At 43.0% G+C, this 15,000-nt stretch overlaps 1 protein-coding gene across 1 annotated transcript in view; it reads right to left on the minus strand.

The window, feature by feature from the left end:
- The window catches only part of PROX1 (prospero homeobox 1), a 49,815-nt gene that overhangs the window by 12,536 nt on the left and 22,279 nt on the right, over positions 1–15,000 (minus strand). The gene's annotated exons all lie outside the window — the stretch shown is intronic.

Below are 15,000 nucleotides of genomic sequence, written 5' to 3' on the forward strand. Positions count from 1 at the left end.
TCTCATACGGTGTCTAATCTGTGTTAAACTTCAGCTCCATTTCTACGACCAGGCTGGCCAGAGCGTACCTACAGACTTTGCCTGTGGTATTGTGCTGGAGTCTGATAGTGTGTTGTATTACTAATGTTCCAAGAGTAAACACACTTGTAGGAAACAGCTATAGTTCAAGGCTGCGCTTTAAAAAAATAAATGTTTCATCAGTCTTAGCAAAGGAACAAATGGCAGTAACACTCTGTATCATATTTTACAAAGCTTCAAAAGAACAATGTCCCGTTGAGTGAAATTCAGTAGCATTCTGTAAACATTAATTTAAGGAAATCAATAGGCTCTGTGAGCTAAAGCCATATTGCAAGATAAACTGGCTGGAGTGCTACTTTGTCAAACAGATTTTAGTTTTCTCGGCTAGATAAAGAAGGTTTCAAAATGGGGTAACGTGTTGCAACCAAGGTTTGAAAACTATGTGGCCTTCAAACAGTCTGCTTGTTCCTACTACAAAGCTGGATAAACATACTTTAAAAATGATAAGATTGGACCTGGATTGATTTTACTTTCAAATTTTATATAAAGTAGAATTCTTGGTATGTGTGAGTTCGGGTCTTTTTTAACTATGAGCAGAAATAAAGAAATGCAGCATAGAAAGCTCAAGAATGTTTTTTCCAATTTTTCCAATTGCAGGACACTATGGATTTTAAAAGTCTTTATTCATGTTGACCTGGTGGGCAACAAGTCATCTTGCCAAATAGAAAAGCCAAAATCTCTCATGGACTTAGGATCAGAGGTCTTCGGCTGGTGAAGGCTGCTCACGTTGCAGAGCACAAGGTTGTGGTGATGGGAGTAAACAGGCTGGAGGGGATGAGAGGGGCAAGGCCAGATCACTCTTCTTGCTGGATGATCTAGACAGTGGCTATACAGAAGAACTCTGTAGGGAACCCAAGGCTAAGGTATAAACAGCAACCAATTAGACAGGTGCTGGAGAACCTCTCCAGGATGATGAATCCACTACTGGGGAAGCAGTTTCTCCATGGGTAGCTCCAGATCAGAGAGCTTTAGTGTGTGCACACAGCAGTCCACATCAACACAGGTACCGCGACAGCAGAAGGGATTCAGGAGAAATACTTCTGCCTGGAAAACTCATACAAAGCACAGACTCGATTGGCACAGGCACCCCTGACTCCCAAAGTCAGTGTAAGGTGAGCTTTGGGGGCAGAAAGAAACCTTCTTGAAGGAGATAATTAAGAAACTCCACTTGTGTGACCCGTACATAGCCCTGAGCCTCTTCTCACAGGAGAAAGTTTAAGCCTGTGGGCTTTGGGGGAGAGTTGGCACCTAAATTCCCGTATCCACACTCTATGTCCTGTAGGAAACTTATCAAGGACAAGCCCTTTTGCATCCCTCCCTAGCAGTAAGACATGACACTATCTCTGGAGCCACTTCTCTCAGGCTCAGAGAGGCTAGTGACACTCAGACCAACCCCTCCCTTGAGTGCACTCCACCAACCCAGGGACCACCCTGCTTTAAGAAGGAGCTTCCAGGCAACTCACCTATCCCCCTGGCCCCCTGCAGAGCAGGACTTGTGCTATCAGGAGCTGCAGGCACAGATCTGGTGACTTTTCCAGGCTAATGATGCCCTCAGCAGCACTGCCCCACCATCAGATCTCCCAGGCTTGCAAGGGCAGCGTCTTCAACACTTCGCTGGTGTCCTGGCTCCTGCCACATCCATCCAGACTGTCCCCTCTCCTCACGCACATTCCCTGCTCTCCAAGTGCAGTGAGCTGCTGTGTGGGACCATCTTAGCACTGTGAGTTGGTGTGGCAGCATATCAAGCAGGAGGCTTTGGCTTCTACACAGGAATTGGAGGCAGGTTTTGGAGTAAGTTGCTACACTTTTTGGCGCGAAAGCCACAGCAGCATATGGCCCAATGTTCTCAGTTTAAGTCTGACACTTAACATTATTTAACAGTTTCTGTGTTAGGTGCTTTATAAGGTAAAGGAAATTAACAATTTTCAGCTAATTAGATCACTCAATTGGCTGAACATCCTGGACACCTCTTAGAAAAAAAACAGGCTGGCTCAGGCAATGGAAAGGCTAATGCCTCTTCCATTATCACTTATGAGGAGAGGGAAATAGTTGGAAAGGATGCTTTTATTTTAAAAACACAAAGGAAAAATACCTCAACTTTTGGATGCTCTAGTATACACACTCTTCTCCCAACCAGCACCTTTAGAGAATGCAGGATGCCATTCTGCCCACCTCTACACATGTCCCAATCCCACTGGCTACAGCAGTAGCTCTCTGGGGCCACCACAGTCTTCATTTTTTGCCTTCAAGTTTCCTCTCACAACTCCTGCTGCACAAAACTCTTAAGAAATAGATTTTTTTGGAAAGAGAAAAAAATGGACAAGAAACTGGGTGGCTGTTTAGGAAAGTCTGTTCTCCCATTGTGCTACACAAAGAGAAGGTCACTCTTTTGGGACAGCCCTAGTATTGGAAAGGGAAAACCATTTGTCCAAGTCCAACTCATAAGAGAAAAATTAGGCAAACAACAGAGGTTGCTTATTGCATTTACTGTTGCAGTGTAGGGTTTTTTTACTCTTTTTAAAAAGCTGCAAAATTATTTAAGGATGTATTTTAAAAGTGTTTGTTTAAAATAAAGCTGAGATCCCCTATCCCATGAGGAGAGTTTGGAGCACTAGTAATCTACTGCTGGCTTACTGTTATCTCTTCCACCAAGCTCACAAAGAGGAGAGAGAATGGGCATGGCTCTTACAAGGAAAAAACCTGACAGTGGGGCTGCCGATATGCCTGATAATATCAGGGAAGTGAAAGTGGTAGTGCAGTGAAAATGGATACTGCATGATACATTAGATTTAATCACTTGCATTTCAATTAAGCTTTTCCACAAATAAAGACTGGGAAGTACTCCGCAGGCTCCCCGCGCGGCTGGAGCACCGAGCGCCGCTGGCGGCTGAGTGCAAATGGCGCTGCTGCAGCTCGCTGGGGCTCCCAGCCCTGCTGCTTCCCGGGGTGCTCCCTGGGGGCATCCATCTCCCCATCTCCCCATCTCCTCATCCTGCCCCACGCACAGCACTGCACCCTGTGGGATCCCTGTCCCGGACCTGCTGCGCCCACGGTGCAAGGGATGAGCCGCTCCGTCATGGAAACAGAGCTACTCTGGCATGCCAACACCATGGCTTCAACATGCTCGTAACCAACACAAACCTTGGTAAGACTTGGGAGCAGAGGGAGGTAAGACAAAATAACAAGGACTTAGCATTTCCAATTTGTTTAGACTTTTTGCACCTTGAAGTTCTCCCCTTCTCCGTCCTCAGAAATCATCAACAGTGTTTTACTTAGAAGATTATTAAATTTCCTCTTCAGCCATACTGATGAATTAGAACTGCATGAGATGTAGAGGCTTCTAATGGAAACTTATTGCCCTTAACTTGCTGCATTGCCAGTGGCAGTGCCACAGAATGGAAAAATCACTAAGGCTCCTACAGTTTATGCTAGCTGGGCATTTAGTGTGTGTTGGGAAATGTAGGAAAGAACCACTGGAGGGGTTACTGTCATACTCCAGAAGCTGTCTCATACAAAAACCGAAGAAAAAATAAAACTCTCACACACAAGAATAGTCTAACTTTAACTCAGTCCATTGTGGTGAAATGCAATCTGCTACAAGAGAATGCCTACAATGCCAAGCAGCATATTCTGTACCCTGCTGCCAAATTCTGGCAGGTACCACATACAGGCGCCCACAAAAAACCTGTCCAGAAAAGTGAGTGCAGGGATGACCACCTAATTCTGGCTCAGCAGAGAGGTTATTGCATACTCTCCTGGACACATCTACCAGATAGGAATGTGATGTGTTACTCAGAAGGACTGAGAGGAACAGCCTGGACCGAGATGAGCAGCTTATGTCTTGCACCAGCAGCAAGTTCTCTGCTTTCATGGTGTATTTCCACATGTGAAGGATTCAGGCATGCAGAAACTGCTGGTTAGACCATGGATACAGAGGCAGAGTGGCTCACAGAACTTGTATTTTGCAAGGACTTTTTTATGTTCAGTAGAATTTGGCTCCATAGGTGAACCACTAACACTATAGTAGAAGCGATGTTTAAAATGATTATGCGCCTAGAATACATCACATATATATATATATACATATATATATATATATAGCGACAGTACAGTAACATCTAAAATTGGTGTTGCTTGCTCTTGCACACACTTCCCATCTCTCTGCATTGCAATCACCTTTGTCTTCTGTGTCTGGCCCTGAAAAGCTCCAACTGTGCCCTCTTCCTCCTCGGTTTGCATGGGCTGGGCTGGGGGGAGTGAGGAGGGACATAGGAGAGAAGGATGGGAAGCAGGTGGTGTTTAATCAGTCTGGCAGGGAAGCAGGCTGTCACCAGGGTCCTTTTGGGGGTGTCATGAAGATGGCAAGCATGCCCTCTGGCAGAGGGTACCTCCTTTCCTCTTTCCAGTGGCAGAGGGTAAGGGCAGGGGAAGGAAATTGTGCATGGTTATGGGTGAGGGGTGTTGCAAATAAAGCTGTCTCCACCAGCTTATGCTCTCACTGAACAATTCTGAAAAATCTCCTCCCAGTGCAACCATGCTTTTATGAGCATCCAGAGCCCATCATGATGGGATAAACTTCTCCATCTATGCCATCCTGAGGCATGCAGCTGGCCAAACTGGGCTACAAACACCCTGTTACAAGCTCCAGTGCAGGACCTGCTAGGGACCAGTGAGGCTCACAAGCCTGTGAGGCCAGAAGACAAAGTCTTACATGCTGATGGGCTGAGCTGCCTCTCATTTGAGTCCCCTTTATCCCTTGCGGAAGGAAATGGTGCGACTCCAGACAGCAGTGGATTAGATAACCTCGAGGCTGGGCCTCATCTGATGGAGCCAGCTCTCTCTGCAGTTGTAAGAGATAAGCTGCTCCAGCCCCTGCTCCCCCCGCCCCGCTGAACACTGATATTTGGTACTTAAAGACCTTTCATTTGCGGTGTTTATTTTCCCTTCTCTCCTCTAAAAACTTTCTGAAGTTGCAGACTACTGCTTTAAATGCATTTATATGTCTATGCCACAGTTCTGCCTAAGTCCCAATCGCAGCAGTCTGTCTGCTTAGCAGCAGAGATCATGCCACCCTGGTTTGCTGCTCTCTACAAAGCCTCTCCACTAACTAGAGAAACAAGTTCAAGGCCACCTCTTTGAGCACTCTGGACCACCACCTGGACAGCTCTTCTTCTGACAGCACATTTCCACCAGAGCCTTGAAACAGCCCCCCCACAGAGGGCACACAAAACGAGTCAGAGCCCGCCCGTGTACCTTCCCCCTCTGCAGATAAGAAAGCTGAACCTTGCCCCTTCCAGATCTAAAGGGAGAAATCATCTCCAAAACACTGATTACCTTTGGCCAGCCCTTCTGGCTGTCCTTCTATCTCTCGCCCACCCACACTTACCTATCAGGAAGACTCTCTCTGCACAAAATTCAGCTATACTCTGGTGCTGCAGGTGATGGGCTATGTGTAAGTAAGCAATCCAGTGCTCCAAAGACTGCCTCCCGCTTGGACTGAATGGTATTTCTTCACTTTTGTGTTGTTAATGTTACAACCACTACAAACTACATCTCCTCCTGCTCTCAGGTTTGCTTTGTCTCACACAGGTGAAGGACACTGAGTCCTCACGGATTTGTGCAATGTCCTGCTGCCACTTCCTCACAACCTCAGTATTTGCCCTTACAGATTTAGGTATGTTTGAAAACAGCATCCCCACAGCACTCCTCACCAATGCTGCAAGGCCTGCCTGCGAGCAGACCTGGGCTGCCACTGCTCTCTCAGGCCAGGGATATCTGCTCTGAGAAAGGGCAGGACCCCAGAAAGCTGGCCCAGAAACCAGCACGGGTCACAGCGCTGCTAAACCTCTCCCACGGTTTCCGAAGTATTTTGACAGTTTGCTAATTGACATCATGAGAGCCTGACTCTCGTCCATTTTAAAACACATTGAATGTATCAAGGAAACAGGGCTCTGCGTGAAGGTGACCTATTCCAAGTCCTATAGGATGGGCAATCCTATCTGTAAGGCTTCTGTTAAAGTCAGTCACACAGCCCTGACCCTGCACTGTGAGACAGCATTGGCTGGGATCTCCTCTTTTGGCAAGCGTGCCTCACAAAAATAAAAACAACACCCACCCTCCACCTCACATCCATGAACACGACGGCTCTGTGACTCTAAATTCAGTGCTGCATTTAATGTGTAGTTAAAAAAATTAAATGAAACTTTTTTCCAATTAGCATTTAAAATATATTCACACACTTGACTGTATAGTAACACAACAAAAGACAGCTCTTCAGCTGGCATATATTAATTAGCTGCAATGATTGCTGGAGCTGATTTACACCAGACATTGAGAATCCAGCCCAGAATTTAGTTCCGTGTCTTGAAGAAAAAGCATGGGGTGGGTGGGAAACAGAGGGAAAAATCTTACAAAGCTAGTAAGCTAACCTACTATTTCACATCTCTCTGGTATGACATTTATATAGAACAGCTTAGATGAAGTTCAGAAGATCAAACATTTTCCTCAATTTTCACAGTACAAAATGTTCTATGACCTTCTAATGTGACACATTAAAACAGATACAAGAAATTTCAGCTGATCAGGTCTCATGAACACCCTCCACCTTCATTAGACAGTGCTGCTCCTCCAAAAGTTCTGAGTGAGAAATTAGCTATGTTAGCTAGAAGAAATGAAGAAAGTCTGGAAAAAACATGTGCAACTTGCATGTTACCCATTACCACAACCAGGATTTACAAAATGGTAAGATTTATTGATTTATTTTCTTTTTTTTTTCCTTTTTTTTTTTTTTAACACCAGGTTTTAAAATTGCCAAACGAATTCCTGCTAGCTAAAGAATGAAAGAAAAAGCATTTCACCTTGTAAGGGATAAGACTCTAAGAGAGTGAGGGATGACATGGGTTAAAATTCACCTTGCTTCTCACTCCTCATCCACGATGGGATTTTGGAGAACGACGGACATCTGGAAATCGGTTTTACACAGAAAAATAGAAAACAGGGAAGAACTAGGAAGATGAATAAAGGCTCATCACAGACACAAAAGACCAGAGGAAAAAGAAGCTTGGATTTGGGTATTCTTGTCTGGCAAGGAGGCAGGCAGTAAGGCTAATGAAGCATTTGCGATATGGGACGTATGCCAGCGTAACAAAGAAGATGTGCATCAGCTCTGCAGATGTGCCAAAGCCCCCAGAGCAAAATAATGACATAATCACCATCAGTGTCACAGACCAGACTGTACACAAGGTGACATGGGAGAGAATAAATAAGGGTCTTTAGAGGCCTGTAGTACACACACGGGAAGGAACAGCCATTCCTCACAACTGCCACAAGAGAGTGGCGAGATGTTGGGTATAATGTGTGCAGCCAGCAAAAGAAATCTTGAATGTGCAAGGCTAACACAATATAAATTGGTGCTTTTCTCGATCTCCAGTTGACGTTTCAATTCCCAGTACCCCTTGTTGAATGCTAAATGAAATGGCACTAGGAGTCAGAATAGTTTGCCAAGTTTTGTTTTGTTTCTGTGGGTTCCTTTTATTTTTCGTTTTTTTTTTTTTTTTTTTTCAGGGGGGTAAAGGGGAATTTTTTTTTGTTTTGTTTCGTTTGAGAAGAGGAGGGGGCAATAAAGATGAGTACCGGTAAATAATTGTGAAAGAAGCAAAACTAGAAAAACAAATACCCCAAAAAACCCCACAGCACGCCATCACTACATTCACACACACACAGAGGAACAGAAACCCAACACCATTCAGCTGGAACAATCCTAGGATTCCCTCAAAGCAAAGCTAGAAACAAATAAGGATGGGGCTCAATATGTTTGTTTTGTTTGGTTTGGTTTTTTTTTCAGGGACAGCAGCAATGATTTTGCCTTCTGGTTTACAGCTATCCCTGAACTAAACTAGAAGAAACCCAGCTAAAATATTTTTCCATGCTAAAAGACAAGATTACTATTTTATTGATCAGTAATAAAACACCGCTTAGGGTAATTTAGTACTTAACATGTTATTTGCGGTGGGGAGTAATCTGAAAGGCTCTGAGTAGCCTTAAATCATTTCACAACAGTTCTTCCTGCATAAAAGCAAGTGTTTGCCTCCATACAGCTCTGTGATTTTGTGATATATATTTTTTTTTTACACAAATCTGTCGATTTTTAAAGGGAACATCCGTTTGATAAAGCAGAACAAGGCTGCTAGTAGTGTTGCCACAGGCCAAAGTGGGGAAATCATGAAAGGGCAGGAGATAGGCTGAAGGTGCCAACGGGACTCTCACAGAAGGAACATTCAAGTACGTAATTGTTTCCAGGATCTGGACCTACAAGAGGAGCTCAGAAGAACAAAGCACTTGGCTTCACCAATGTCCCTTTTCATTGCTTCTAATGAAAGATTCATAAGAATAACTTTAATTTTTTATGATCTTTTTTTGCATTACTGTATTAGCTGCATCTACTCTGTATGCAATTTCTTCTTAAATACAGAAAACCTGTTTCAAAATGCCAGACATAATAACTTAATCAGTACAATAATTGATCTTGATTGTTGTGCAGTCCTTCTTAACAGTCAGGAAGTGAGATGGAGCCCAGAAAATGTTTTATATGATTATTTCTTCCCATTGCAAAGTGGTGTATTTGTGAAGAATGCAGGTGAAGGTCCATAGTGGAGGTTTTTTTTGAGACAAAAAAAAAAAATTAAAAACCCCCCTAATTTGCTAGTTAAACTGTTCAGTGGAAGAATGATTGTATTTGTCCTTTTTGGCTTCGCCCAATTAATTGGAGCAGTAACATAGTGATTGTTAATAAACAGCTCTAATTTGACTGTACTTCTTGCCTATCTACTAACCCCACCATATCTTTGTTTAGCATATCATCAGGGAAAACAAGGAAGCACGTATATAATTTTGTTCTGTTGTATATGAAGTTTAATAATTATGCCACAGTGGATTCTAAATTAATCACAGAAGGCACAACAATATTAATAATCTGTTTAGCAAACTCCAGTGTCTTTGCACTTTGATGTTAGGAGCAGAGACAGTACGAGCTGTGGCAGTTTTTTAAATTGAGCGAGTGTTTGTTTCTTTTTCAGCTTATATCAATGTTTTCTTTTATGCTTTTTCTACTGTGCACCTTGTTTCCCTCTAAGAAAAAAAACCAACAAACCACAAACCAAAACCACTGAACAACTCAACAAACAAGCCTCTGCTTATTTGGGTGAGTTTGGATCAAAGCTGACAGATCGAATTTTTCATTTATTTAACGAAGTTTCATTGCAGCCATTCTTCATAATTACAGCAGTGTTTTAATTTTTTTCCTTGCCTTGAATAGGAGAGAAGGGGTTCTGAGAAAGTTTTTAATTAGCTAAATAGGTCTGTGTAATCTAGATGAAATAAACACGCCCGTTTGAAAGGGTTGTTAGAACTTTTCCAGCCATTTAATCCATAGATGGCTGAACACAATGATACCTTCCACAGAAAGCTACAGCCACCACCAGCAGCTGTTAGAAGAGAGCTTGCTCCCTGCTCCTATTGATAACCCTTTGTGGAATGAAGAAAAAGAGCTGAGGGAAGGAGAACTGAATGTCAGACAATAGACATCGCTACACACACTGTCTCTGAACTTTCCTCATCTCTGAAGGACAATTAATTATGAAGGCCTTTGGGGTAGGTCGAAGCAAGGGAAAACCTACTGCTGGCCCAGCACTCCAGCCGCTATCTCTGTGTTTGTTAAATGGTTGTGCCTGTTGGGGAACCAGAGTAGCAGCCACCAAAATAGCCAATAGATCATTTAGGAAAAAAGAGCAAAAGATTTTTTTATGTGTGTCTGTCCTTGTATAATTCTATTCTCACTGTGAAATCATCCATACACAAAACACAAGGACAATTTTTTTTTTTTTTAGAAGAACCACAGGGTAGGTTACAGTCAGAAACGGCCTCTCAGTGGTGTGTTAAAAAGGATGGTCTTTTCACCAAATCATTTCACAGAGGCAAAACAGACAAACACAAAGAGTTGAGACTTTTTCTCCTACATTAAATAGAGTAACTGATAAGGTCAGACATATGATACCTAAAGACATGAATCTGTGAACTCTTGAAGTCAAAGGACTTCTCTGTGCAAAGGAACAATCTTTCAAAGGAAATAGATCATAGAACTCCACTGAATCCCCTTTAAACTTTATGAAGCAGGAGGAGAAAAAGCTCTAAGTAGGGAAGCTTGACAGAAGAGCCTTGAACTATTTTCTGAAGGAAAGATGAGACCCTCCCTAGGCTGCCACAAAACATCTTTTTTTTTCTAAAGGCTCTTCTGAACTTTGATATGTGCCAAGACACCGCTATTGAAAGCTGTATAATTATGTGCTATAGCCACTGTAGAAAATGCTTTGTTCACCACAACAAAGAACAATAAGCAAAGTAAAGTGACATTACACTGTATCTTTTTCTTTAAGAATGTTGAGAAAGGTCACGGTACGTTATAACTAATAAAGCTGTTGAGTAAGGAAGTTTAAAGTTGGGCTTGCTGTGCTTAAATGCAACCCAATGACAAAAAGGCAGAGGGAACTAAAATTGTAATGACATTAAAAAATAGATCATATATCAACATGCCAACTTCATTATACAAACACCTTGATTCCAAAGGACACAAACAGCAGACCCGGGTGTAGTGCTGCAATAGTATTCCTCTCACAACTCTCTCCCTAATAGCTTCCAACTACGGCCTGCAGTTCAACTAACTGCAAAAACTGATTAATAAGCATTAATTGATACATGCAACGCACAGACCTTCTATTGCAAGCCGTGGATTCTGTTACTTGATTAAAAACCAGGTTCATGTCCTGTGCAGTTTCAAGGAAAGCTCTGCTGTTTCACAAGGGAGCCTCTTCAAAATTAGAATGGGGAAGAAAAAAAAAAAAAAAAGGAAAAAGGCCAGAGGGCATCAATTAAGTTCCCTGAAACCAAGATTTTTAAGTGAAAAAGGAATACCATCTGGCCACCTATGTTTCAGTTTTCCTTCAGAGGACTCAGGACAGTTACATTTGTTTTTCTCAAATTGCCAGAGCAGCTTTACTCCCCTTGCTGCAGATCAGCAGACAGCAGCCTTCCGACTCTGTCTTTAAGAGTGCAGAGAACGATGTTGAAACACTACAACAATAAAGCCCTTGAAGGAGGAAGTATACAGCTGAGGGAGAAATGTGAGGAGTGGCATACTGAAACAAACAACTGTCCCGTTGGGCTGTGCTCACTGCTGGTACCACCAGAAGCGTGGAGACTGCCACAGTAGGGCAGTTTGCATGGAAAAAGCAACCTTTGGGATGCAAGTTAGCAGGTTACAGACTTAATTTCACTTCTCTTGAGGCCACTCTGCACTGCTCCAGAGTATTAGGGTGGTTATAAACTGTACTTTACAGTGCCTAACTGCTGCAAAACCACTCAAAAGTGGCCTTAGTTTAAATGAGAATCAGGTTTGAGGACTTTAATTCTCCTTTTGATGAACACCAATTCAGTTCAAGAGGAATCCTGCAGATGAAACTGGGGAAGAATACAGGTTCCTAAAATAAGCATATGAGTGGCCAGCAGTTTTTATAATTTAGGATGTCTTAATTTTTGGATGGAGTGCTGGGCACACTTCATTTTCAGGGAATGGACTGTTGAGGACCTCCTGACAAAGTGACTCTTATTGAGCATCCCAAAATGAAATTGACCTAAAATCATCATCACTTCTGAAAATGTTGGCAGCCTGTGTTCCTCTCAAGGGCTTGCAGGCCGCTTACGTGACTGGGTTATTACTTAGATTTTATAGGTGGTGTTATTTGACTTGTTTTACATCATCCCATTGATTTTTATGGGACTAACTCAGAGTGCCTTAAGTTAAACACTCTGCTAAGACCTGAGTACAACTGGTCTTAATTAGGTTTTTCCCACTAGTATGGTTTTCCCCTGCCAAAAGAATGGCAAACTCCTTAAAAATGGTTTTCCCCACCTTGGAAGCGACACGTGCCGTAACTAGCGCCGTGAAACGAGGCAATCCTCGTGTCGAGCCCCGCCGCACCAAAACTGCAGACAGTGTGTTTGTGCAAACAGCACAGCTTGGCAGGCACCTCACTATCGTGATCCATCTCAATAACTACATCTGCAAAATCGGGCAAGTTCCCGTGAGGCAGCGGGCGGGCTGAGCTCAGGAGCATGGCACATGCTGGCCTTGCTCTGCTTTGCCCACCCCGCGGAGGAGCGGGGCAAGCACAAGGAGCAGGCAGGGGGCACAGAGTGGAACTGCCACCACACAGGCACCCTGACACTTCAGAACTAAGGCTGAGTTGTTAAATGCCCACCAGGAGAAGGAATGGGCACTGTGCAGAGAGGTGTTAATACGTGGAGAGTGACGGTAACTGCTAAAAAATGCCAGGGAACAAGGATGACTGAGAAGGAGTGGGAGACAAAGCAAGGCTAAAATTCAGGCTTTGTCCCCAGGCCAGTTTCTTTTGGTTGTTTTAATGAAAATAAACCCTCTGTTTATATTTTTTAACTCATGTTAAACTAATTTTTTTTCAACTCATGTTTTTCAACCATATTTCTATGTTAACTCAAAGCATGGTATCGCCCTGCTTTTCAACCATCCTGCCAGAGGCACAACTGTGAGCTCAGATGACCTGAGCTAGGGCAGATTCTGAAAGAGAGTTAAAAAACGATTTAATTTTTATTTTCCTTTCTTTTTTCTGTAATACATAGCAACAATACCTGACTTTAATTATTGCAGCTGGCATTAAAAAGCCTATGGCAACACCGCAGATGAGACAGATATCAAGTGGCACAGCAAGCTGTGCTCTCTTTCTGACCAACCTGAGCTGGGACACTGACATTTGTGGCTTTCATTCACCAGGACAGCCCACCTTCTTCCTCCCTGAAGGAATGGCCCCAGAATAATGAAGCACCTTCACCTGCCACAAAAAAATCCCAAACTGTTTTTTCTTTTTTTTTTTCCCCTTTCAAAATTCAGTCCCTCATTGTTCTATTCAGCTCAGCACATGTTTCTCCAGCTAACCCTACTGCAAGAGAGAAAAATGTGGAACTGGCTACACACGTGTACACACAAAACACAAAGTTGCACCGCACGGGAGGAGGCCTTGGATCTGTCTATGGCTCACAGCCACAAGGGTACAATGGCAAAGCTAAAAATGATAGGACATGTGGTTTGTTAAACATCTTATTTGACTTTGCTACAAGCTGTCAGTGGCAATGCCCAGGGAAAGGAACACAGTATCACAAATTCTTGAACAAATCAATGGCACAGCCTGGTATGGACCAAAACCACATTCTAACTTTAGAATTTTTTTTCCCTAATAGTCAGTTTAGACCTATACACATGAAGTATACGCATGAATGTGACCCGAGAAGAGACAAACGGAAGGGTTTAGGAATGACAGTGTAGGTGATTTAAGAGAAATAGCATATCAGACTAATCAGAAGATCAGCAAAGCATCATTGAAGTATGAGAGGAAGGAACTTTGATGATGCTAAATATGGCAAATGCTCAGTTTGCTAAATCCTTTTGGATCCAATTTCAACATTACAGTACTTGTCATTTTTGCTTTCCAGCTTGTGGGGGAGGGGATGGGCATTTATCGGGAAAAGTTACATTGTCTACGTTAAACACTGCACCACACAGCTTAGCATTCTAATAACTGCTGGATCTTCAGCAAAACCAAGACCCAAACTCCAGGAAATTCTCATTATAGTACATAACACAAGGAAGACTAAATGAGTGATTTTGCAATCTCCATTTATAATGTCTCTTTCCCTCAACAATGGAGGAAAACAAACCAAGGGGCTCCTTTCCAACCCACTGTAGGACCCTTGGCTGAGGAGACTGCAATCACTAGCAGTACTAAACATGAGATTTATGTTTTCTTATCTACTTGAAAACACAAATACACTCCCCACAATTCTTCACTGGAGTAATCCACTTACATTAACACTGGCACTAACACTTTGAAAATGAGTAATAAGCATCTAAAACCATCAAGAGTATGAGAACTTTTGAGCGCAAGGAACATTTCAACCTACGTTCTCATGAACAGAAAAATGTTACTAAGAAGAAACTTGAGGGAATCTCAGCACAAGTTAAAAGTTGGTCACACTTATCTCCTGGTGTATTTCCTTTTCTGTTCCTATATTTAGTGACTGTGGCTTGGCATCAGGGCAGACCTACATCCCAGGGGTGGGAGTCTCCTGCCTTGTGCCTGCTTGAATTCCTAGTAGGGCCAGAGCCCTTGGGAGTGCCTGGGATGTTGCCATCACCCACCATGGATGGCAAAACCTTTGAGGAACATTCTCTTCCCCTCTCTTGCTTCATCTGCCCCTTCCACACAACCATCCTTGCAGAAAACTCTGCCAGCCCAGAAGAGGGGGAAACAACCAAGACAGACAACAAAGTCTTCACTTAGACTTTTTGCATCATCTGAATTTATGTGCTATGAGAACAAGTCCTGCTAAAAATCCATCAGAAGGATTTTAGGCAGGAAATCACCCTCCTCATGCTGAAAAATCACTTTTGTACAAAAGGGGGATCATTATGCAACTTGACCCTGAGGGAATGGTGCAGACAAAAAAAAAAAAAATTAATAATTAGCATCACCATTGCTTTCCTACTCCACCAAGAGATGGGATTACTCAAGCCTCCCCCACATGCACACCCTGTTCAAATGCATCATTACATCTGACTACCTGAACAATGCAAACTGCCATCCTCAGCAGGGAGAAACACTCTCCCGTGGTATCGCCGAGGGTCAGCATGTTAATGATAACAATAGTCTGCTGAGCTACCAGGCTGGCCTGTAAACAGGAATCTTAATCAAAGCCACAAACCTGTTACAGCAGAAAACAGAGCATTTACTTCGAGTACTCATTTTATCCTGCAGTTGGACAAAGCAAATGCATTTCAGT

The sequence above is a fragment of the Haemorhous mexicanus genome, chromosome 3 (genome assembly GCF_027477595.1).
Source record: "Haemorhous mexicanus isolate bHaeMex1 chromosome 3, bHaeMex1.pri, whole genome shotgun sequence".
NCBI lineage: Eukaryota > Metazoa > Chordata > Aves > Passeriformes > Fringillidae > Haemorhous > Haemorhous mexicanus.